The sequence below is a fragment of the Pangasianodon hypophthalmus genome, chromosome 3, assembly GCF_027358585.1.
Source record: "Pangasianodon hypophthalmus isolate fPanHyp1 chromosome 3, fPanHyp1.pri, whole genome shotgun sequence".
Taxonomy (NCBI): Eukaryota; Metazoa; Chordata; class Actinopteri; order Siluriformes; family Pangasiidae; genus Pangasianodon; species Pangasianodon hypophthalmus.
The window spans coordinates 6,203,034-6,225,655 of NC_069712.1; the positions used below are offsets into that span (position 1 = coordinate 6,203,034).

The 22,622-nt window shown below is 37.3% G+C and overlaps 1 protein-coding gene across 3 annotated transcripts in view; it reads left to right on the forward strand.

Moving 5' to 3' along the window:
- The first annotated feature begins 1,621 nt into the window (after nucleotides 1–1,621).
- The window catches only part of inpp4b (inositol polyphosphate-4-phosphatase type II B), a 332,497-nt gene continuing 311,496 nt past the window's right edge, over nucleotides 1,622–22,622 (forward strand). Inside the window, exons 1-3 of one of the 3 annotated variants that reach the window (XM_053232414.1) lie at nucleotides 1,668–1,734; nucleotides 2,180–2,234; nucleotides 2,530–2,596. The gene's annotated coding sequence lies outside the window, so the exon portion shown is untranslated. Of the gene's footprint in view, nucleotides 1,735–2,179; nucleotides 2,235–2,529; nucleotides 2,597–22,622 lie in introns of all 3 variants that reach the window. The other 2 variants (XM_034302375.2, XM_053232415.1) reach the window with 2 other exon arrangements.

Genomic DNA, 22,622 nt, shown 5'->3' on the forward strand with positions numbered 1-22,622 from the left:
GAATTACAGTTCATCAGACTCTTATAATAAGAATTCATGAGTGTGGTAGTCTGTTTTCAGCAGGTGCTATGTGAGAGCCAGTTTACTCTTCGCAGCGACTCCTCTGCTACTGCCCAAAGGGATGAACTACTAATGAATTTTACATGAGCATGTGGGTTTACACACACACACTATGCAGATGCAGTTGATCCATTTGCCAAATCCATTTGCCCCTTGGACCAGATCTAAACACACACACACACACACACACAGGAACTAAGAAAAATAAACAATTAACAGTCTCATAAAATATTTAACCCATTTAATACCACAGCTTACAATCGTGATTGAAAGTTCATAAAGCTCTAAATAATATTTGTCTTGATTTCATATGAATTTTGTTATGTACTGTAGGTGATGTTATTGGTTACATGACCAGAGCCATTTCTGTCTAGCATGTACTGTACCTGAGAACAAAAATGCCTGATTCATTACCCTATAAAAATGTACATTTTTCAATAAGACACATTTACCATATTTGGTATATTTGCTTGTGGCCTAGACAAACCATTCACATGGCCAGATTTTGATATTTTATAATTTGAGAAACTTCAAGTTTTTCTGAATGTAAATGTTTCTCTTTTGCATGTATTTCAATCAATATACTGTACATTTATAACCTAAACAAGAAAACTGACAGTTTCTGTCTCATCACCTGACGTAAAAGTCACTCATGGCCTTTAAACACAAGCCTCATTGTCATCTCTTTTGAATAAGCAATGATTCATTCAGTCATTTCTGTTCTGCTGACTAAATTTTTTGATATTAATGGTTTTTTTTTTTATATTAAAGTAATTTTAAAACTGTCTGCTGTCATCTGTACAGAGTGTGTAAGTGCTTTTCTCTGAACATGTGAGGATGCAGGAGCATCACAGACATTTTGAGATCCAGTATCTGATTACAAACTGAATTGATTACACTTTCTATTTCACGACAACACATAGATATCCAATAACCTAATCAAAGAATGATGCACTGTGTGAGGAAATCACACTTAGCTAGCAGGGTTTTAGACATCTTGGGTCGCCAGACTGTTTTTATGGCTGTGTTTGTCAAAACTGCCTCGTTAAAAATGCACTTTGCAGATAGATGTCAAGGCAAGGTTAGAAAGTGGCCTAAATAAAAAGGCTACTTTCCACATCATTTTGGTAAAATACATTTAAGTTTTCTTAAAAGTAGAGATGCCAAGTATATTATTTGCTGAAAAATTCAAATGTTCTGGTCATGCCAGGCAAAAGAGAAGTCTGCATTTGTGGGAAATGCTTTATTTAAAAAAAAAAGAAGACAGACAAACTGCAAACAGATCCAAAACATGAAGCAAAAGGTCAGTCAGTCAGCAAACAGAATTAGCAAGGCAAAAACCAGAATCCAAAAACCAGAAGACAAAAATCAGATCAATAACCAGTGCAATAGGCTTGAGAAGCAAGGCTTGGTACATCAGGTGAAAACAACACCCAGCTATACTTCACATCAAGTGATGGTTTGTTTGAGTGTATATAGCTGTGTGTATGTGTGTGTATGTGTGTGTGTGTGTGTGTGTGTGTGTGAAAATGAGTCCAGGTGAGTGCAGTCAGTAATCAGGAGCCCTAGAAAGTGATAGTGAGCATGTGGGGTAGGAAGCGTGCTCCTCGGTGGCTATGGTTGTAAGCTAGGATACTGCTTGGGATTTGGAATTTGATGCCGTTGACATGACAGGTCTTTTTTTTTTTTTGTTTGTTTGTTTGTTTTTGTTTGTTTTCTTGAATTCAGACACAGTGGCTTCCCCTGGGTTTTCCTGGCCACCTCACAGATATAATGTCTAAATGGTCTGCTGCGGTGGCTTGTTGTAAATGCATCACTGGCTGTTGATAATGCTAACACAGTGCACAAATTTTTAAAATATTATTTTTTAACTGTATTAAAATGAAAATTAAAAAAATTTATTATCTTTGATTCACTATTGTTAGTGTTTGCACAGAGAAGAAAAGTTATTCTATGGCTTTAATTTTTTTTTTTTAATTAACTGGGTTTAATCAAAGATGCCACTTTTTATTCTGTAATTTTGACCTATTACAATTAGGACCAAAAATAAAACTAATATTTTCACAAATTTATCAAAACAAACCAACATTTTTGTAAAGGTATAATATTTGTGTTATAGAGCTGCCCAAGATGTAAAAGCATTGGAGGATAAATAGGATGATAAGGAGAAGATAGTGAGTGTCTTTTTTCAGAGGTCTCAATTCTTGTTTTATCTCTCTTTCTCATCTATCGCTTCTCTTTGTTCACTCTCCCACCTTTTTCTTGTTGCCTCTGTGACCTTTCCAAACTGTGTTTTTTCCCCACATGTAAGCTCCAGCAGTCCTCCTGATGAAGCCAGGCTTAAAAGCAATACAGCGGCACTCATCCCTCTTGTGCTGTGGTTTACCTTTTGCTTCATGTAATATCTCACTCAGTGTTCTCTCTCTCTCTCTTTCTCTTGGTCTCTCTGTCTCTGTCTTGTGCTTGCAGATAGATAGAATGAAGCTGATGAGAGGGAGGAGAGAGAAGAGTACTTCCTGAAGAAGACAGCAAACTGGTAAGAATGTTTCTGTTCCTCACTGCTGTCTGACATTCTGGTACATACAGTTTGCATGTGGATATTTATGAGCATTTCTGATAGGATGCACAAAAGAGGGATGGGCTGGTAGACATTTACATGAGTGTCATGAAATATGTGATTGTGTGTGCATGTATGAGCGCCTGACATTATTTCTGACATTAGCTTGCTGTTTTTTAATGATGATGATGAATGCTAATGTCATTATATGGTGTGAAATACATATGGTGATGCTTTGTTGCTTTAGTATGCAATTATTTGTGGCTCAGATCAGTGGACAGTGACCTGGAAAAGTTTCTCCATTTTCATGCTGGTTAGTGCTTATTATTTGAAGGATACATACTTATCCATTCAAGCCGCACCATTTCCCTTTAAAGTACCTTGGCCTTGTTTTGGGTAACACTCGAAATTTATTATACTAACTGTTGTAGCAACACTAGCTGTGACACAAGACCGAGGATAACTGCTCTTATAAAAAAGGGGGTATTCAGTATTTTGCATTTCTACTTATCAGTAAGAAGTTTAACACAAAAGCACAGGAAAAAACATTGTTAATCGGCCCATTTAGGTTTATTCGAATGCTTAAATAATTTATCCTTTAGATATAAAGGACACTTCCACACAAATCAACACCTGAGATTTTTATTTCTTTCTTCATTTATTTTTAGTTCTTACTTTAGTTAATGTTTAACTATGCACTTGTGATTTCCATATCATTGTTAAGCACTGTTTCATACACGTCACAACCACAACTCTGGATTTTCATCAGTAATGTACATACCAAAACAACATGTGTTTAGAAAACTAAAAGCATTTCATGTTGTGTGTAAGGAATGAAGCACTTGGGGGTGTATCGTTATAGGAAAATAATCAGTGACAGGGTGGTGTGATGATTGTTACCAACCCAAAGTTTTATGTTACTATAACAGCATGTCTCGAAGTTTTATTCCTCATGTACCACAGCAATTCGGCAGCATTTATTAAAGAACGCCACGCTGTACCTTTTATCCATTTATAGTTACGTCTGATGTTATGGAATGTTTGTAAAATAAGTCATTTCCTCATATTGCTTACTTTTATAGCAGCTATAACCAGCCTCTCTCTGTTTTTTTTTTTTTTTTTTTTCTCATCATGTTAATAAGACAAAAAAAAAAAAAAGGCAATTTTGGAAAGGTTGGAAAAATAAGTTATGGCATTACCGCTGACCCGGGAGACTTCTTCCAAAAGTGTTACATGTTAAAAACCTCACATTATCAGCAACTGTACATTTTACTTTGGTAAATAACAGCATGTTTTTTAAACTCATTTATTATTAGACTTTTATTAGATTATGTGTAATGTCTGCCATACTAGTCCCTGTCAATGATCTGCTAATGATGGAAGCAATCATGGTGGTAAAAAGTATTATTTTGTGTAACGTTGTGTATAATGGTCATAAAATTGAAAATATGCTGTAGCGTTGTTACTGCTATATGTCTGTGATGTTAATTTACATATCACTCTTTTGGCCATTGGTCTGTGGTCTCTTTGAAAGCTCACACAACAGGATATTTAAACCGTGTCATTAATGCAGATTTTGTTCAGGCAAGTAAATATGAGTTTAAATGCACTTCTATAATGCTGGAATTGCCTGATCTCTATTTTTGGTTGTGTGCGCACTTCGAAGAGAGTGCTGTGGCCAAGTACGTAGATTAGTATAATAAAAGAAAATTCATGAGTGCTCTGAAAGATACTCAAATGAATGGAAAGATCATTTAACATCTCAAGGGTTTGATGGTTTGTGGACACTGGTAAAAACATTATTTAAAGATATGGTAAGAAATAATGTTGAGTTAAAGCTTGTATGGTATGGATTTTTCCCTGATTGCACTTTTGCATTTTAAATTACTGCAGTTAACTATTTTAATTGCCCAGGACGGGACAACAAGCATTCCACCATTTCAGTTTTAAGGAGAGTAGGAGAGGCTGGTGGATTTTTAAGTGATTCTACTGTAATATGCAGTAAACTGTTTAAAAAAAAAATCACATTTTGATCTAATCCTTTTAGAAATCAAAATTGATTGTCTTATGTTCACATGGCAAACATTTTTCTCTGTTGATACTGCTCGGTGTTAAGCATGAGAGAGCGGCAGAGAGCCAGTCAAAAAAACAAAACAAAAACAGATCATTTAATTGCCTTATGTGATTTGATACTTCATTGTAGGCCCTTTTAATCTTTTTGGGTCCAAATCTTTGTTCTTTTTTTTTTTTTTTTAGCCAAAACTAGAAAGAGCCATTTTGACCATTTGGACATCTGTAAAAAAAAAAAAAAAAAATCTAGTAAACAAATGTTAAATATATACTTTTTTAATGTTAGCTAAGTAGAACATACACTGATAGTGTTCATTAATGTGAAATAAAATCCAAGTTCTCTCCATTTACCTTGACAGAAAGCAAAAGTGCATGAGCTGGAGGAAGGGGGCGGAGCTTCTAGGAAGTATTTGTTAATATTGGAGATTATAAAACACCTGCGCAGATCATTCCAGATTAACGTGTCCATTTGCTCATTTTATTGGGGAGGGGAAAAAAATGCTCTTTGGCATATTGAGTGATAACTTGTACTACTCGTAGTTTATTAAAAAACTAAAAAATTAAGATGCTTTGTACATTCAAGAGAAACACCTATCCCAAAGTAGTAATATTTGACTAACCTGACAAAAAGGACAATTGAAGTTGACCAAAATACTGATGTCTTTTAACATCTACTAATTTATCTAATTTAACTAATATTTATCCTGATTCACATAGTATAGGCTACTGTGAAAGATTCTCTCTGTCCATCGGTATCCATTTTTCTCCACTTTAGTGTATGAGCAGTATGCATCCAGGTTAACAGTTTAACACTGGTTAACTCCTAACTGTATTGCTTTTTCTACCATTACCCTGGTGTAAATTAGGCACGTACGACTGTTACTATTCCTCCAACAATTTCTCTTATTCTTCATCTTCTATCAACCACCCTCGATTAGAGTCACTTAAAAAAGCACATGAATTACTCTCACTTGCAGGATATCATGCTCACTAATGGATAATTTACAGCTGACTGACAGCAGTTCATAATTAATTGCCCTGCATAGAGCAATGCTCTGATGGAGAACAAGATGGTCATCATTGCAACTAATACGGTGAATAATGAGCAAGCTCCCATGGTCATAAATAGCCAAGACTCAAATCTTTCTGACAAGACGCAATACATTTGTGCTTGTGCTTAACTGCCTCACTGCAATGTACCTAATTGTTAAGCTGCTGATTATAATGCTCACTGAAGGACTCTTGTGTAGGCTATTGGTACATTGTATAAATTAGGATTAATCTAGGTCTAGAGTTTTTTTTTCCCACATTGTGGTATTGATTTTTCTTGATTAGACTTAGATTGAATTGATCCAAATACCAACTTTATCATAACTTTTTTAAAAAAAAAAAAAAAATTATACTCACTAATTTGAGTTAAATAACATAAGATGGAACTTTAATCATCCCGAGGGAAATTCTTGTGCCAGAGGTTGCTCAAACAGATATATCACAACAATGTAGGCATAAAAGACAATATAGTAATAAATGAAGTAGTAAAAATAACCACAGTGCGTAATAGAATAGCAAAAAAGTGAGCTACTTTAGTAAAAAAATAACTAAGTACACAAAAAATAAGTGGAGAAGTAGAAAAGTAGCGTGAAAAGTAGAAAGTGACATTGTACATGATATTGCGCATGGTATTGCACATTCAAATGGTAGAATAGCAGAAAAATGATAATGCCCACAGTATTGCACATTATTATTCACAGATGTACTGTCAGTGATATTGAAAAGTAATAAATAGTAACAATAATGGTATTGCACATGATAGTGATACTCTTATTCTCAGTGTCCGATGCTACAACTTTACTCCCTGCAGAAGGGGGAGGAGTTATACAGACTGATGGCCATTGGTATAAAAGACCTCCTGTGGCATTCTGTGGTACACCTCGGTGGTCTTAGTCTATGGCTGAATGTGCTCCGTTGTGCCTCCAGCGTGGCGTGCAGGGGATGAAAGACATTGTCCATTATACTGAGTAGTTTCCTCAGCATCCTTCTCTCTGACACCTCCACCAAAGACTCCAGTTCCCCTCCCAGGACAGAAGCTGGGAGTGGAACTTATTGAGTCTATTGGCATCGGCTGCCTTCATCCTGCTGCCCCAGCACACTATAGCATAGAAGATGATGCTGGCCACCACTTAGTGATAAAACATCTGCATCATAGTTCTGCAGACACTGAAAGATCGTAGTCTCCTGAGAAGATACAGGTGGCTTAGACCTTTCTTGTACAGAGCCAGGTGGACGCCTGTGGATGCCCAGGTACTTGTAGTCCTCAATGTCCACCTCTGTTCCCCGGATGCTGATTGAGTTTGGATGGTTCCTCTGCCTCCTGAAATCCACCACCAACTCCTTGGTCTTTGTGATGTTGAGTTGCAGGTGATTTAGTTTGCACCATTCCACAAAACTGTCCACCACATTCCTGTACTCAGCCTCCTGTCCTCTGCTGATACAACCAACAATGGCAGAGTCATTAGAAAACTTCTGCAGATGTCAGGATTGTCACTAGTATCTGAAGTCTGATGTATAGAGTGTGAACAGAGGGAGACAGGACCATCCCCTGAGGTACCCCCGTGCTGCTCACTATTGTATCTGAACCGTGGCTCTGCAGACGTACATACTGTGGCCGACCTGTGAGGTAGTTGGTGATCCAGGCCGCTAGTGGAACATCCAACTGCATGTCCAGCAGCTTAGTCCTGAGCAGGGCAGGTCGTATGGTGTTAAAAGCGCTTGACGTTGAAAAACATGACTCTCGCATAGCTGCCTGCCTCGTCCAGGTGAGTATAAGCCCTGTTCAGCAGAAAGAGGATGGCATCTTCCACTCCCATGTGGGGCTGGTAGGTGAACTGCAAAGGGTTAAGGTGTTTGAAGATGTTTGGTTGCTTTTTCTTGGGGACAGGAACAAGGCATGACGTCTTGAGTTTTGATATTTAGTATTATAGCACTTATTTGGTAATTGACGACACTGCTCAAATTAATTTATGCTCATGTGCATTCATGATACAGTATGCAACACATCTTATGCTCATTCAGCATGCCTTTAAGGAACGGGAAATTTATTTATACAGCACCATTCATACACAAGGCAATTCAATGTTCTTTACAAATAAAATGAAATGTAATTGAAAGCAAGTTAAACATATAAAAATATTTAAACATAACGGTTATTTTGGTTGACCCCCAGGAGAACCCTTAAAGGTTCTATGCAGAACCCTATATAAAGTGTTTATCAGAAAGGCTTCCAATCTAGAAGCTAAGGACCAATAACTATACTAAGAACCCTCAATAAGTGTCAAGTGTAATTACAAAAGGAGGAAGATAAACCATAGCAGCAAAGCAAACAAGATGGTAAAACTCCCCTTAGACACTGCTGTGAAAGGCTGTTATTTTTTTTGAGGATGCCGTTGGTGTTGAGGGAGCAAAAGAAGGGAATATGACAGTTGCTTGGGAATTTGCACAAATGAAGCATTGCCGTTAACAGGAGCATGAGTGCTTTTGTTTTCAAGTCTTTTGTCTTAAAGGACCGATCCACCCTGAACAACTTGCACGTCACTTTTTATAATTAGAAGTCTTTGTAGCGTATACACATGCAGCACAGTTAAATTATGTTCTTCGGATATCCTAGCTTGTTAGGAAGTTGGGATCAGAGTGTAGGGTCAGCCATGATACAGTGCCCCTGGAGCATAGAGGGTTAAGGGTCTTGCTTAATGGCCCAACAGTAGCAGCTTGGAGGTTCTCGGGCTTAAATTTGTGACCTCCTGAGCCCAGAGCCTTAACCACTGAGCCACCAAGGCCCATTAATATGTGACTGTCAATAGCATCCAAGAAGGAACTATTTTGTTAACTTTTTTTGGTTTAAACTTCTTTCATCAAGGTGGGTAGCGTTGCCACCTCACAGCTCCTGGAGCTTGGGTTACTGTCTGTCTGGAGTTTCTCACATTCTCCCTGTATCTGTTTGAGTTTCCTAAAGGTTCTCCAGTTTACTCCCACTTCCCAGAAACATACAGGTAGGTGGATTGGCTACACTAGATTGCCCCTGGGTGTGAGTAAGCATGTTAACAAGAGGGTAGGGGGGTTTAGAAATGAGAAGCTGTGGGGATATAAAAATAACACGCTTCTCCTAAGCATGCTGTTTTCCATGCTTCAGACACGCCTCCCTTATCAGTCACACCAGTAACAGCTTAAACAATTTTTTATTTTTTTTTTTTACATTCTAATGCACAAACTTCATTTTGGTATATGCTGCTAAGAGTCTGAATGGATCCCATAAACACTGTCATTAAAGTTTATAATGCTGAATGTTATACAGTTGAAAATGAAAAGCCACATTCAGGCAATGTTTATTTTTGCTGTAACGAAAATGCATCATCGAATCACCACCTTAATGAATCTGAATTTTATGTAATGTTACACCCATATCCAGCACCTATACACAGAGTTGCATAGACCTATACTTCTGAGTAAAATGTAATCAATAAGCAACAATGACCTGATGTAATTTGTTTTTTTTTTCCAGTTGTTTTAAGACGGAGCAAGTGACATGCCCTCTCTTCCTTTGATTGCTTGTGACGATAATCAAATTGAAACTGGTTTAAAGTTACAGGGTTCTTACTGTTTATGAATGTCGTGAACAGTCTTTATAGGTACTTCATCACACTGGAGGTAAAGGCAATGCGGTGAAAGCCACTCAGCCAATATGTGTTTTATTACAGTTTAATCATGCTCGGAGTCACTGACAGAAAAAAAATGAATGGGGATGGCAATTAAATAAAGGGGGAAAAAAGGTATCCAAATAAAAATCAATATCTTTGTATTTAATTGGACTCTAAATCCATGCTTTTTTTTTTTAAACAGAGGTGCATTTGGAGTAAAAAGGAGTTAATAGATAAAATACTCAATACTACATGTGCCTAGATAGAGTAATCAGGATCTCAATTATATATATATGTTCCAATTAGATCAAAGTTGTTTCAAATAAAATACAAATGACAATTTAGTTGCATGGAACTTGGTCCTTAATTCACTTATATCTATTCCTTACCTACAAGTGACGGACAAACGAACATTGTTTTAAACATACGTGCATGACACTAAGCTGTGATTTCAGCGACAAGCAACAAAGGGATGGTGCAGTAAGCAATATTTTCGATTGAGATTTTCCCAGTTGCATGCAAATTAGGTATGACGTTCCTCAGACCAATTCTTTGGCATGTGTGGTTTGAAATTGTTTTTCACCACTCGCAACTTGATTTCTGACTTGCGATTAGTTTGAAAAATGGAAGAAATAAGAGATAACCACAGGTATGAGTTTGTCCTGTCGTATGTGACCTCCTCATTAAATGTGTATTAGGCAAACAAAACTCAGGTTAGTCAGTGATTACGTATTTACTGATCATGTTTCTTTTCGCATTAAAACAACAACAAAAAAAAAGAAATAGTGAAATTCTTGACAATATTACATATTACCAACATAAATACATCAATTATCTTCTTGTACATGAAGAATGCAGCTTTCATAAAACCTGAGAGTGAGAGTCTTCTATAATGTAAGCAGTCATAACCATGTTTTTGGCTTGGTTTTAAGGTTCTTGCTTCTCATGCCAGATAATCGAAGGCTAACAATGTCCCCAAGGTCCGCTTGTTCAGATTGACAGTGACGGACAAAAACTGATGATCACACATTCCCTAAAGAACGTCTCTCTCTCTCTCTCTCTCTCATGAATATTTGCAGTTTTAATGCAAGCTTCTGTCCCCGGCTGTCTGGCTGGCAGGCTGAGGTGTGCCGGTGGGCGAGGGACGTCTGGGGGATTTGTTGAACAGGCGAGGCTCTGTTTAAAATACCTATTGCATGACAAGTTGCCATTAAAGCAAAGAGAAGTGTTTGAAAGTGTTTGACAAGTGGTAAATCTACTCTTCACTTTTCCTTGTAGAGCTAGAAGCCTGAACATTTTACCTCCATGTTGGAAGCACAAAAAGGAGAAGAATGGCTTCAGATTATGAAATGTGGATGCGAATAAAGACAAGTGATCAATTTGTACAAGTGACATGAATTCGGTTCTGTGACGGAACTAAAATAGGGAATTATCAGTCATTGTGATGGACATGGTTAGCCTTTATAGGACTTTGCCAAAGACTGAGTCAGAGTGCTCCGTTTTCCTCTAGGGACAGACCGGCGAGAACCGCAAGAGAGATTAGTACACTGAGACACGCTCGGACAAAAAAAAAAAAAGGGACACCGATGTTGTTCATCATTCCATCAATATATCATCTGAGGCAGTTTTCCTCTACAGCTTCTCTTTGCTTTATCACACACTCTGTCTCTCAATGCCTTATTAGGATTCCAAAGATCGCATTTACTGACAACTAGAGTGTAGGCCTCATGCTATTTGTGAGAACTTGATGCTGCTATACATTCATGTCCACTTTAATAGGAACACCACTACCCCTGTTCATTCATGCAATTCTCCAGTCAGCCAATCATGTAGCAGCAGAGCAATGCATAAAATCATGCAGATACTGTAATCTCAGTGACTTTCACCATTGCATGGTTGTTGGTGCAACATGGGTTGGTTCGGGTATTTCGCAAACTGCTGATCTGCTGACTGCACAACAATCTCTAGAGTTTACACAGAAGAGTGCAAAAAAAAAACCCCAAAAAACATCCAATGATGGATGGTATGCTGGACAGTTGAAAAAATGAAAAGTATTGTCTAGTTTTTTTTTTTTTTTTTTTTTTCCCCAATCTTTGCCTGCCCAGCTTTTGGTGAGCTTGTGCCCACTGTAGGTTCAGATTCTGGTTCTTCACTGACAGTAGTGGATCTTGATGTGATCTTTTCCTGTTGTACCCCTTCCGCCTCAAGGTTTGAAGTGCTGTTCATTCTGAGATGCTTTTCTGTTCATCACGATTGTAAAGAGTTGTTATTTGAGTTACTAGACTTTGTTGGCTTGAACCAGTCTGGGCATTCTTCTCTCTTATCAACAAGGCATTTTTGCCAGGGAACTGCCACTCACAAATACTCTAACCAGCCCATCTGGCACCGACAACCATGCTCGGGTCAAAGTCTCAGAGATCACTTTCCCCCCATTCTGATGTCATTAACTGAAGCTCTTGACCTGTACTCTATCTGCATTATGCTGCTGAATGTTGAATACCATTTTGTTACCTGATTCTGATTCACCAAATATATGAGCTGCTGCTTGAAAAAAACCAAAAGCTTCTGACCAAGCATCATCAAATATTCATAGCCATCTAACTTTTTATCTTGTACCAACCTACTCCACATATTTATACAACTGACTGTTATTATTTGGCCAGAAGGAGGATTTGCTGTGTTAAAATATCATTCTGAGCAAGGCTTTTTACTGTCCAAATTTGTGGAAATTAAAACATTAATTTAATTCCCTGTCTACCACAGATACTGATACTGTATGCTCACTCGTATTCAGCTAGATATTAGAGTACACGCATGTATCCCAGCTGTTATTGGAATGCTACAAATACTAAATCTGTTTAATCTCAAAAACGCTTCTATCTAGGAAGCACTATATGAACTTTGGATACAGCATAGCTCATCTTCTGACAAAAAAAAGTAAACCCCTAGTGCTGTATCAGTAGCGGTTCTCACAATTTCAAACACTTCCTCACTGTTCCTCAATAATGATAACATTTACAATGCAGCAGTGACTCAAAATGACATCAGTCGTGATGCTCTGAAATGAAAATGTCTGACCAGAAACTGAAACCAGAAACTAATAAAGATTTTTAGTCAGTTTCTCATGGATCTATCTGCAACAACATAGTGCATTTCTGGTGGAAATGTACATGAAAAATACAATAAGGCTCAATATGTATTATCAGCCTACAGAATCCAAGGTCCTTAAGAGTAGTTTGTCATCCAAGGCAAAGAATTCCATTTGTTTAATTTTGTGCTTTGGTACTGTTTGAGATTTTTTTCATCTTTTCAAAACCTGGCATTGGTTGTGCTAACAGGGACTTTCCTTTTTGCTTTTGTTGTTTTGCTGTACAGTATTCTGGATAATGTGCTGGATATTGTGTCTTCAGGTGGTCCATCAAATCCTGGACTGGAGAAGTCCTCGGGTGTTGAACCCCTTGTTGATACCAGGCATGAACAGCGATTACAAATCACTTGTCGAATGACTCTCATAGACTCTGTGAAATGTTTCCACACAGGCAATGTTTTCAATGTTGATCTGCTGTTGCTCAGACTGTTTCAATGTGTCTTTGCTGTCTGGCATGGGAGAGCTTATTTAAAAATCTATTTTCTACCAAAATTTTTGTCCTTTTATCTCTCTTGATTTAAAAAAAAAAAAATACAGTTTTTGACTATTTTTCATCCAAAACATTTCCGTGGCTGAAATTCAAATAGGTAGGAAGTGTGAAAGTCTGTGCTCAAGATATTTGATGAAAAAGAAATAAGATCATACAGGACTGATGAATGGGATTAATTGAACTAGTTTGTTAATTAACAATAAGGCTGAGCGTGCTGGTTGCTGTCATCCAATTAGTTCTGTTAGTTCACATTTGTAGACCGATTCTTGCACTGTACAAGGCACATTCTTTATCTTTTGTTATTGATGTAGCCAGCTGGAAAAACATAACAAATCAATGGTAGCTATATTTATCATCTATCTATTGGTTCCTATCTTGTGAACATACATAATTATTTTTCTTATAGTGATGTTTCTTTTTGCTCTTCTTGTGAGATGATTTTTTATTTTTTTATTTTTTTTATCAGTTCGGTTTATCCATTCCAAGATAAATTATTTTATTAAAATAATTTGGACCTGATAAGATAATGAATGAATATATTACCTTCTCAGATGAGGTTGTGTTCCTAATAAACCAGTAAAAAGAGAGGAAACTGAAACCCAATTAAACACGCCAATCTTGCAAACCAAATCACAAGAGCACTGCTCTAATTACAAACAAGACACAAAGTTTGTTTTGAAGCAATAAAGGAAGGAAGCGCTAAAACTAACATCTTTAATTAAATCCTCCCAGAGCCTGTTTTTTTTTTTTTTTTTTCCCTCCATCAAATGTCTTTTATTGACCACAGGCTTTTACAACTTTTTACATATTGAAATCTGGAATATGTAATTTTGAGTCTGTGCAGTACTGCAATTTTAACCTTACTGTGCATCCAAAGTTGAAAATGTGGTTTTATGAGCATGTTTGTCTTTGAAAATAGGAAAGCGCTGTCAACCCCCGAATGCCCAACCTCTTCTCCTCGTCCTTTGCCATCAGCTAAGGGGAAATGGATTGTCGGTCCTCTCCTAAAATCAATTTAAGCTGTTGTCAGCTCTCTCTCACCTCCTCTCAGAAAATACCAATTCAGAACACCCTGGGTGTTTTATGAAATGAAGAAACACACTGCCTTGTAAATATGGCTAAAGGACTTGTGCTAAATACAGAGGATGCACAGGAGATTGGATATGTGAAACCCTGTCTCTGAATTATACAGCGGTCTATTAGTATTCATTGACTTGTGATACTGTCTTTACTAACAGAAGTAATTATTTTTCTCCTTTTAGATACCTGTGTCCAAAGAACATTTACCCAATGACACATTCTGTCAAGACATTAATTTACTACGTTTATCTTCATTATCATCTTATCTCCTTGTGCAACCTGTGGCCTTGAACAAAGGAACTGGCATTATGTTGGAATATGTCTGAAAACCAGAAACAGCACCATTTTTCATTGTCTTCAGAGCAAAGGTGCAGGCAGTCGTGTTGCTTATTGAAATTCATCGTACGAGTATGGGGTGGGGGGGGTAACAAAATACAAGACTAATTTTTCATGTCGCGATTGTTGCGAGCTGTGCCATTTGTAAAAACCCCAGGTTTGAATGAATTCACATAAAACAAATGTTAACGGTGCTGACGGGCTATTAATACAGCACTGCGTTTTGATTTAATGAGGGAGTGATGAAATGCCAGGGGAGGTTGCTGTACCATGAGGGAGGGAAAGAGGTTTGTGTTTAACCGCTGTCTCTGTGTCATCTCTGCTACCTTCTGGGTTTCAGCTTTGCACTCTGTCTCTGTCGCTCTTGCTCTTTTTTTTTTTCTTTTTTTTCCTCTCAGTGTGTCTAATGCCACTATTTCAAGATTAACTGTCCTAGCTGGAAAATGACATTTAAAGCATCCAGGTCTCTGTTAAAAAAGTTTATGACTTGACCACTGATCTTGACCCATAACTGATTATTTGTGACAGTAGATTTTACCTTGAGTTATTTGATTGTGGTTTAAGACATCAGCGAAGGTTATAAATGCATAAATATGCAATATGATTTTATCATATACAAGGCTGCTAGTAGGGCTGCAAATCTAATAATATTTGAATTAGAATCACAATCTTTGGCTTAATTAAACATAATTGACTGGCAATTCCCACACATCAGCCAGCTCTGATGCACATGCTGTGTCACAGGGCAGCAAAACACACACTCAGAGAAAAGCGCTACCCACCCTTTTCCTCATCCATGAGCTCACAGACACCCACGACTGGCTAGTGTTGCTGTGATTGACCCTCATGCCCACTGATGTCTGTCATCATTATTCAAACTTGCAATCTCACGATGATATGGAGGAAGCTTTTCTGTTGTGCCACTCGGGAGCCCTCATACTTTATTATAACCTTTCCAGAATTATTGGCACCCTTCATGAAAATGAATATTCTTATACAAAAAGAACATATGCTATTAATGATTTTGAGCTCAAATACATGGAGATATTGTATGGTTTCATTAAAAAATTCTTTGAAAGAAAAATCTTTTTTAAAGTAGTGTAAAAACACTGGTTTCAAATTTATTGCTGCACTTGCAATTATTATTTAGTGACTCCCCTGAGAGTCATTTTTATGAAGGTTGTCGGTAATTATGGAGGTCACTGAATATGACTGCGTACATTATGGCATATTTATTTAGTTAGTTAGTTTCTAGGTTTGTTTTTATTAAACAATTAAAAAGCCTCTAAGGACAATTTTTATTTTAATTTATGCATTTTAAGGAACATGAGATGGGAAATAATCATTTAATATCTCTTGATTTAATTTTTGTTATTTTTTTAAATTATTCTAGCCATTCTTGTGCAGCTGTAGGTGCTAGGAAAGCTGAAGACTAGCAGTTAAAGGAGCATCTAGAGAGCCAGCTCAGGTTCCCAGATTATCCCAGCAATCACCCATGGGCCTCATGTTGCAATAATCTCAGAGTCAAGTAATCTGGTAGTTAAGGTTGAGCTCATCACAGATGGAGGGGAGCAGAGTCGAGTATGCACAATTGGTTCTCGAGTGCCGCAGTAAGTGATAGTGTGCAGTGTGTACTCAGTGAAGTAGTCTGCAGACAGTTTGTAGGTCACTTCCTCAGCAAAGGCCTACAATGTATTGGGCATCAGGGACAGTGAGAGACAGCCAAATGGGCCCCTGGGTAGTTATAGCTTAAAGGACCATAAACTGGTAATGTTACTTGAAGGCAGGCTGTGTTCTGGCTTGGATGCTTTGGCAAATTGGCAAATCTTAAAGGACCATAGACGCTTAATCACAGTGGGAACCTCATTGGGTCCTATTGCACATCGGAGTTTGTGGCAGATATCGCAACTATAGGAACTGAAATGATTTTCATACATGCAATGATTTTTATTTAATACATATGGGATATTTAACAAAGTATTTATGGTGAAAATGATAATCCTTTAAGTTAAATTTCAGATTTTTTTTAAATACAAGTATTATTTAAAAGCAACATGCCTAGAGTCCTACTGCAAATTTCACTTCTCTCCTCAGCAAATGAGAGAGAGTGCAGTGCCAGCCTACACATACCACTTTCATCTGGCCCACATACAGCTGTGGAATATCTGCATTAAACTCCTCTAAATATAGCTGCCGGGAACAGCCACAACTTAACCTTGATGAGAACATACCTCAAGCATGATATGGCCCAGAACATATAGGCCAAAACCCCTGAACTGTAATGCCCTACAACCGTTTGGACAGTTTTTGGTAGAGCTTCTGTATATGTTGTATTTTTTAATTTTTTAATTTTTTAATTTTTTTATTTTTTATTTTTTAAATTTCTTTTTAAAAGAACGCTATTCCGTAAATGGACAAATACCACAGCGTTGCTGAATTCTCAAATCTGATCAACAAAAAATTCCGGTCAGATGGTGCTAATTAACTGTCTATAACAGCACGACTATGACAATAGTTCCAGCTATAATTTAAATGACGGTTTTATATTAATGCGCTTGTTCTAATATGTTATTGCTTCTGTAGTATCTTGTATGGAGGATGATCTAAATAATCTAAAGCCAATAATTAAAGTGTTATTTAACAAAGAAAAACAATCTATAATTGTTTATCATGAAGCCTTCTTTTGGGACAGGTTTATTTAACATTTATGGAAGGAGTCTCCAGTGTCAGCACTTTTGTAACAGTCAGTTTTCTGACTTGGGAAAGTCTTCAGGACAGAGTAGGTTGAGGTAGGTCGTGGGTAACTGGTGGTTTCATGAGACTGGTAAAGGAATGACTGTTTATAGCTGCTCTAATGTAAGTATTAGCATGAACTAACTTGTTTTGTGGATGGTCCATAACATTAAACGTACATAAATGGTTTAAAAAGCATGCTGTGTAGTTCATTAATAAATTAAAAATTGCAACACACTGCCAGTTACTGTGGTATAAGAAGAATAAAATGTTTTGGGAAGTTCTGTCATAGGAAAATAATTAACTTTAACCCCAGGGTGAATTATTTTCCTTTAACAGCATGCCCACTCATGTTTTACTCCTTACTTGCATGACGTCAGATGTTCTTATATGATCTGGGATCTGTAATCATCCAGTAAAAGCTTCAACATGGTCCAACAGTATTATTATCAGATAGTGATATTTTGCAAGGAGGAGTACTTCCTGTCTCAGTTATTTTCTGTGTATGCAAGTCGTCTAAACAAGGGTCGGTTATAAATTAACAGCGTGTGAAGCGCTAGCTTGATGGAGTAGCTGACTTTAAAAACCTAAGACATAAAACTTCATGTTTTTTTTTTTTTTTTTTTTTTTGGAGAGCAAGTCATTGCACCTTGACTTTTGAAATCTGCAGTCGCCATTGCCATGTGCCTAAAATCAACTGCGTTTATCTGCTGTCTGACTTCATTCTAAAGTGTGGCCTCAGCAATCTCCTCTTGCATTCCCCAATAATTTCTGTTATATTTCTCAAGAGAAATATCATTCATTTCTTGTCATTTATTTTGCTCTAATCTCACACTGCAAGTTACCAGCTGTAAAGGCAGATGGTGCTTCAGAATATGAAAAGAAAATCATACTCTCCTGCCTGCTGTGTATTATGCTTGCTCTTGTGAGTCTCAGCACATGCTGGGGGGGAAAAAATGATCAAAAGCTTCTTTCAGGTTAACCCTCAGATAGCCTCTATTCCCTCTGAGAACTGAAGACTTGTGGACACACACGCACACATGTGGTTTTCCTATGATCTTAAAGACATGGAGAAATTAGGGAATTATAATTTGGTTTTATGTGTGAAGTTGAGTAAGATTAGTTTTTAGAACAGTTCTTCTGCAGACTTTGGCTCTCACTTGTTTCTTTCTCTGCAGGTAAAATCCCAGACGCCCTTGATCATGCTTTTATCAAAAATGCAGTCTATTAATTAATATGGTCCAATATCTGATCTGATAAAAATAAAAACATTTCTGTAACATTGGATTTGTTGAAAAATGAATGCTTGGAGATCTTTTTTTTCCCTACTGAAACACTAATGTAGAAGGTATAAAATAAGCATCAAAGACAAAGTTAATATGGAAATGTAGGAAGTCTAAGACTTTTGCACAGTACTGTATGTTTTAAATAATTAATACATCTTTTTTGAAAGCGAGCCTGGGCCAGTATGTGTAAAATTTTGGTCCTAAATGCCAGTTCATTTTTAGAAAGCAGAGAATCGGGCCTAAGAATAGGAGCAAAGTATAAAGATTATTTTGATGTAATCTTTGATGGCAGAGCATTTGGGAGTTTCTCAGTGGTGTGTCATATTTACTAAGACCAGGAGTTAAACTAGGATTCAGGAGGTGGGCGTGTCGAACTATAACACCTTACATTCACCATAGTCTCAACCTCTGACGCTCTGCCCAGGGGGGCACAGAGCATCTGATATCCTTTTTTTTTTTTCTGGCCACAACCTTCAGAATCTTGGAGGTTGCAATCTGACTGCTTTCTGCACGTCCTTGTGTCAGTCTACAGTAGTAAAACTTTTGAATGCTGGCAAAATAAGCTTTTTGGAGCAAGATAGTCATTGGATTGACTATAGGTCAATGCCATAGGTCATGTCATAGAGGCTTTAAAAGTTATTAAATAAGTTTTGCTTGAAAAAAATTCAGTGGTGAGTAAACAAGATAATCTTGTGCATTTGCATAATTTGCATAATTGACTATGCCGCTTTTCTCGTTTCAGTCAAGTGACCATTTCCAGTGAATGTAGGTGGCTCTCGGCCATGTTTAGTGACAAAAAATTCCAGACATTCTGAAGAATACCAGACGTCTGGCTTATGAGACTACATTTTGCTTTCTCTTCCACTGTCAGGAATGTAGTGTGTCTGGCTATCTATGCTTATGGTGGGTCTGCTGAAGTGACTGATTATGTAATGAACAATTTCAGCCAACTTGCACACTAGCTTCAGCCCATAGCAAATCTAATATTGATTTAAATTTATGGATGAGGTCTAATACATAGAAATGATGGACTTCTTTACTTGTCTGTGGATTCTTGTTTTTTTGTTGCGATGTTGTACTACACTTTCCGACACTCTTTTGTAGTCTGCGAAAACGTGCATAAAAAGTATTATTATTATTATTATTATTAATTGTCCTTTGGTAATTTGGCAAGTCATTTTATTAAACTGACTAGTCTAGAGCCCAGATGTACCCCTTTATGTTATCCTTCCACAAGCTCAGCAGTTAAGGTTTGTACTTGGGTCCACTATGGCCCGGACTGATTTAGCTGGGGAATGCTGTCTTTAATCAGCAGAGAGAGAGATAGTGAGTGTGTGTGTGTGCATGCATGTGTGTGTTATCTCCACCAGCTAGTATGTTGGTGTATAAGCTGTTTTGTCAGAAGAGGGAGTGTGGGCTTGATTAAGTTTAAATGTGTATTATATCTTAGGAAATATAACTGGTATTTATGATGAATAGGTTATTCACTTTATTATGCAGTCTGTTGAACGTGTTGTTTGGTATGCAGACGTATCGAACAGAGACCGTTGTATCAAAAGATATGACGACATTTCTGATCTTACAACAGACACTTTTGCTTCATGTGATTTAGAAGGTACATAGGGATCTTTGTACCTATAGAGGACTGAGTGAACAAACGAGTGTAAAATAAAATGGAGGTGCGTGTTATATACCATTTGGGTTCTCCTCCAAATTCTTGCCCTTAAACTGTCCGCACTTTCTTGTGCTTGTGCTATAAGAACTTTGTTGACTTGCAAGTTTTTTTGTTTTTTTTTTCCCAGGAAGGTGATAGGATTCCCAGTGAATTCTGATGTCATGTCCCAAACAAGTTTACTAATCGGTCCAAGTCTGTGTTCGTCAGGTTTAGAACTGTAGAAAGAGCCTGTCGTCATAGTTTTGATCCCTGGTTAAAGATGCAGATAACGGCAAACTCCGTACCTCTCCATGTCTGTAGCAGTTGAGCAGGATGATTTGAGTCAAAATGATCTTTGATCAATGATCAGACCAGCATTTCATGAAAGGCACTGATAACTGCTCGATACATTCATCTGGTGTTTTATTGAGCAAGGCATGTTTTTTGCACATCTTCTGTAAAGGGCAACACTGTAGGCGTTCTTTCAGATTTACTCTTCCAGATTTTGTGCAGCTGTTGCATAGATCAAATCATAAACCACCATTCTTTATGCATTTCTTGGAAGTTAGTGACTGTCTGCGCCAAATCATAGTCTTTGCTAATCAATACTTAACTTTTGTACACTTACTAAGCTTCGTTAGACTTTTTCCAAGTTTGTTTCCCCCAAGAGTAGAAGTTTTGTATGTGTTAGTTTCATTCTCATATCCACATGCATGACAGCTTGGATTGTGTACATCTTGTTGTGTGGATCTATGAAATCTTTGTCTCCCATGATGCAACTTTTTTGCCACTGATCTGTAACTTTCTTGGTTCTCACAACTTCTCTTGGACCTACCCCTTATTCATGGCAGACGATCCACCTCTGAATGAGTCTGGACACAATTTTTATTATTTTTCCAGGTTTTGGAATGTAACCTTCAAAGCCTAATTTATAGACGCTCCTTTGCCGGTAGATAACATTCCCTTGGCAGTATGCACAATGCATACGGTCAGTGCTTTCTACTTTCTTTTGCTGTTTGTGTGGAACCAGTTCCCTCTTGTCTTTAGTGACTTTTGTAGAGCTGCATTGTGTACATAGTAGCCTCTGTGATGATTATCATCCAAATACATTCTTCTCTGCTTAGAACCCTTAGAACCCAGGCTGAATTGTTTTATATTTTATTTATAATACTATCCTAAGAATTATGTAATATTTCTTAGGATATTATTATAAATAAAATATAAAACAATTCAGCCTATTTTCAGATGTGTTTCATTTAGTTCAAGCTTTAAATATTCTTATTCTATTGGCAGGTAATTTTGCTTCTTTCTTTAGAAATAAATGATTAAAATTTTAAAAAATCTGCCATATTATCAAACCTGCCAATAGAACAAGACTATTTCAAGCTTGATGAGAAAAAACTGTTCCTTTGTTAATGTTACTGATATATTAATGCTGAAGTTCTTTAACTAATGTGTCAAATAATAGTAAAACATTAATTTAAAGCATTACCGCTTTTTCTTTTGATTGACTTGACGTCTTCTCACCCATTTTCTGTACATCCTCAATACTGCTGCAAGCTGCATGACCTTCTATAATTTGAGAATTTCTGTTAACCTGCTTTGTGACTATCTATTATTAAAAGTGCTATTCAAATAGAATTGAATTGTCTTGAATTGAACGTTTGGTTAATTCCACATTCTCAAGGCTACGTTTCTTCTTGATGCCTACTGTGGCGCTATCATGGACAGGCTTACTTGGTTGAACAGAACTGGTGTCTGACAGAGACTGATTGCTCAGGTTTAGTGGTTTAAGGGATGTGCTGCTCTCTGAACTACTCTCATCACTTCACATCATTGTGACTCTCTGCTGTGTGGAGTAGACTCGAAGAGCTCATCAGAAGTGTCCAGAATTAAGTCTCAAAATCTCAAAATCAATAGCAATAATTTAGTTCTCCATGTTTCACTTAGGCCTAAAAGACAATTTCAAGATCTTCTAATATATCTGCTAGATCTCTGTAGTGCTGTACTGCAAATGTATGAGCTGCTGTTCATCTGAATTGAGAGGATAAGTTGAGGTGATGTGGGCACCTTACAGGGGTGCCCCCGGGTTGGTTTGCCCTAGTGCCATGTCAGGCAAGTCCCACTGCAGGGCGAGCCCAGGGCAGACCCAGGACCCACTGGAATCTGTGCCCGGGGATGGAGAAAAGTGGCAGGAAAATGAATTATTGAATGAATTTAGAATTTTTAATTTTCTAGTGAAATTCCTGGCATCCTATGCCATAGAAGGATTTGAACAATATTGAGATTGACTACAAAAAAATGTAATAAATTATGCAAAAAAACAAACAAACAATAAGACAGGGGCAAAAGTGAGTAACATATACAAAAGGTGTTATAAATCCATGAGATGTACATTAAATTGATAAATGAATGCTAATTTTGTTTATGAATAATGATAATTGAATAAATGAATGCTAGTTTAGTCCTCCTTGGTATACACATCATCTTCATCCCCATCCTCTGATGATCGCTGAG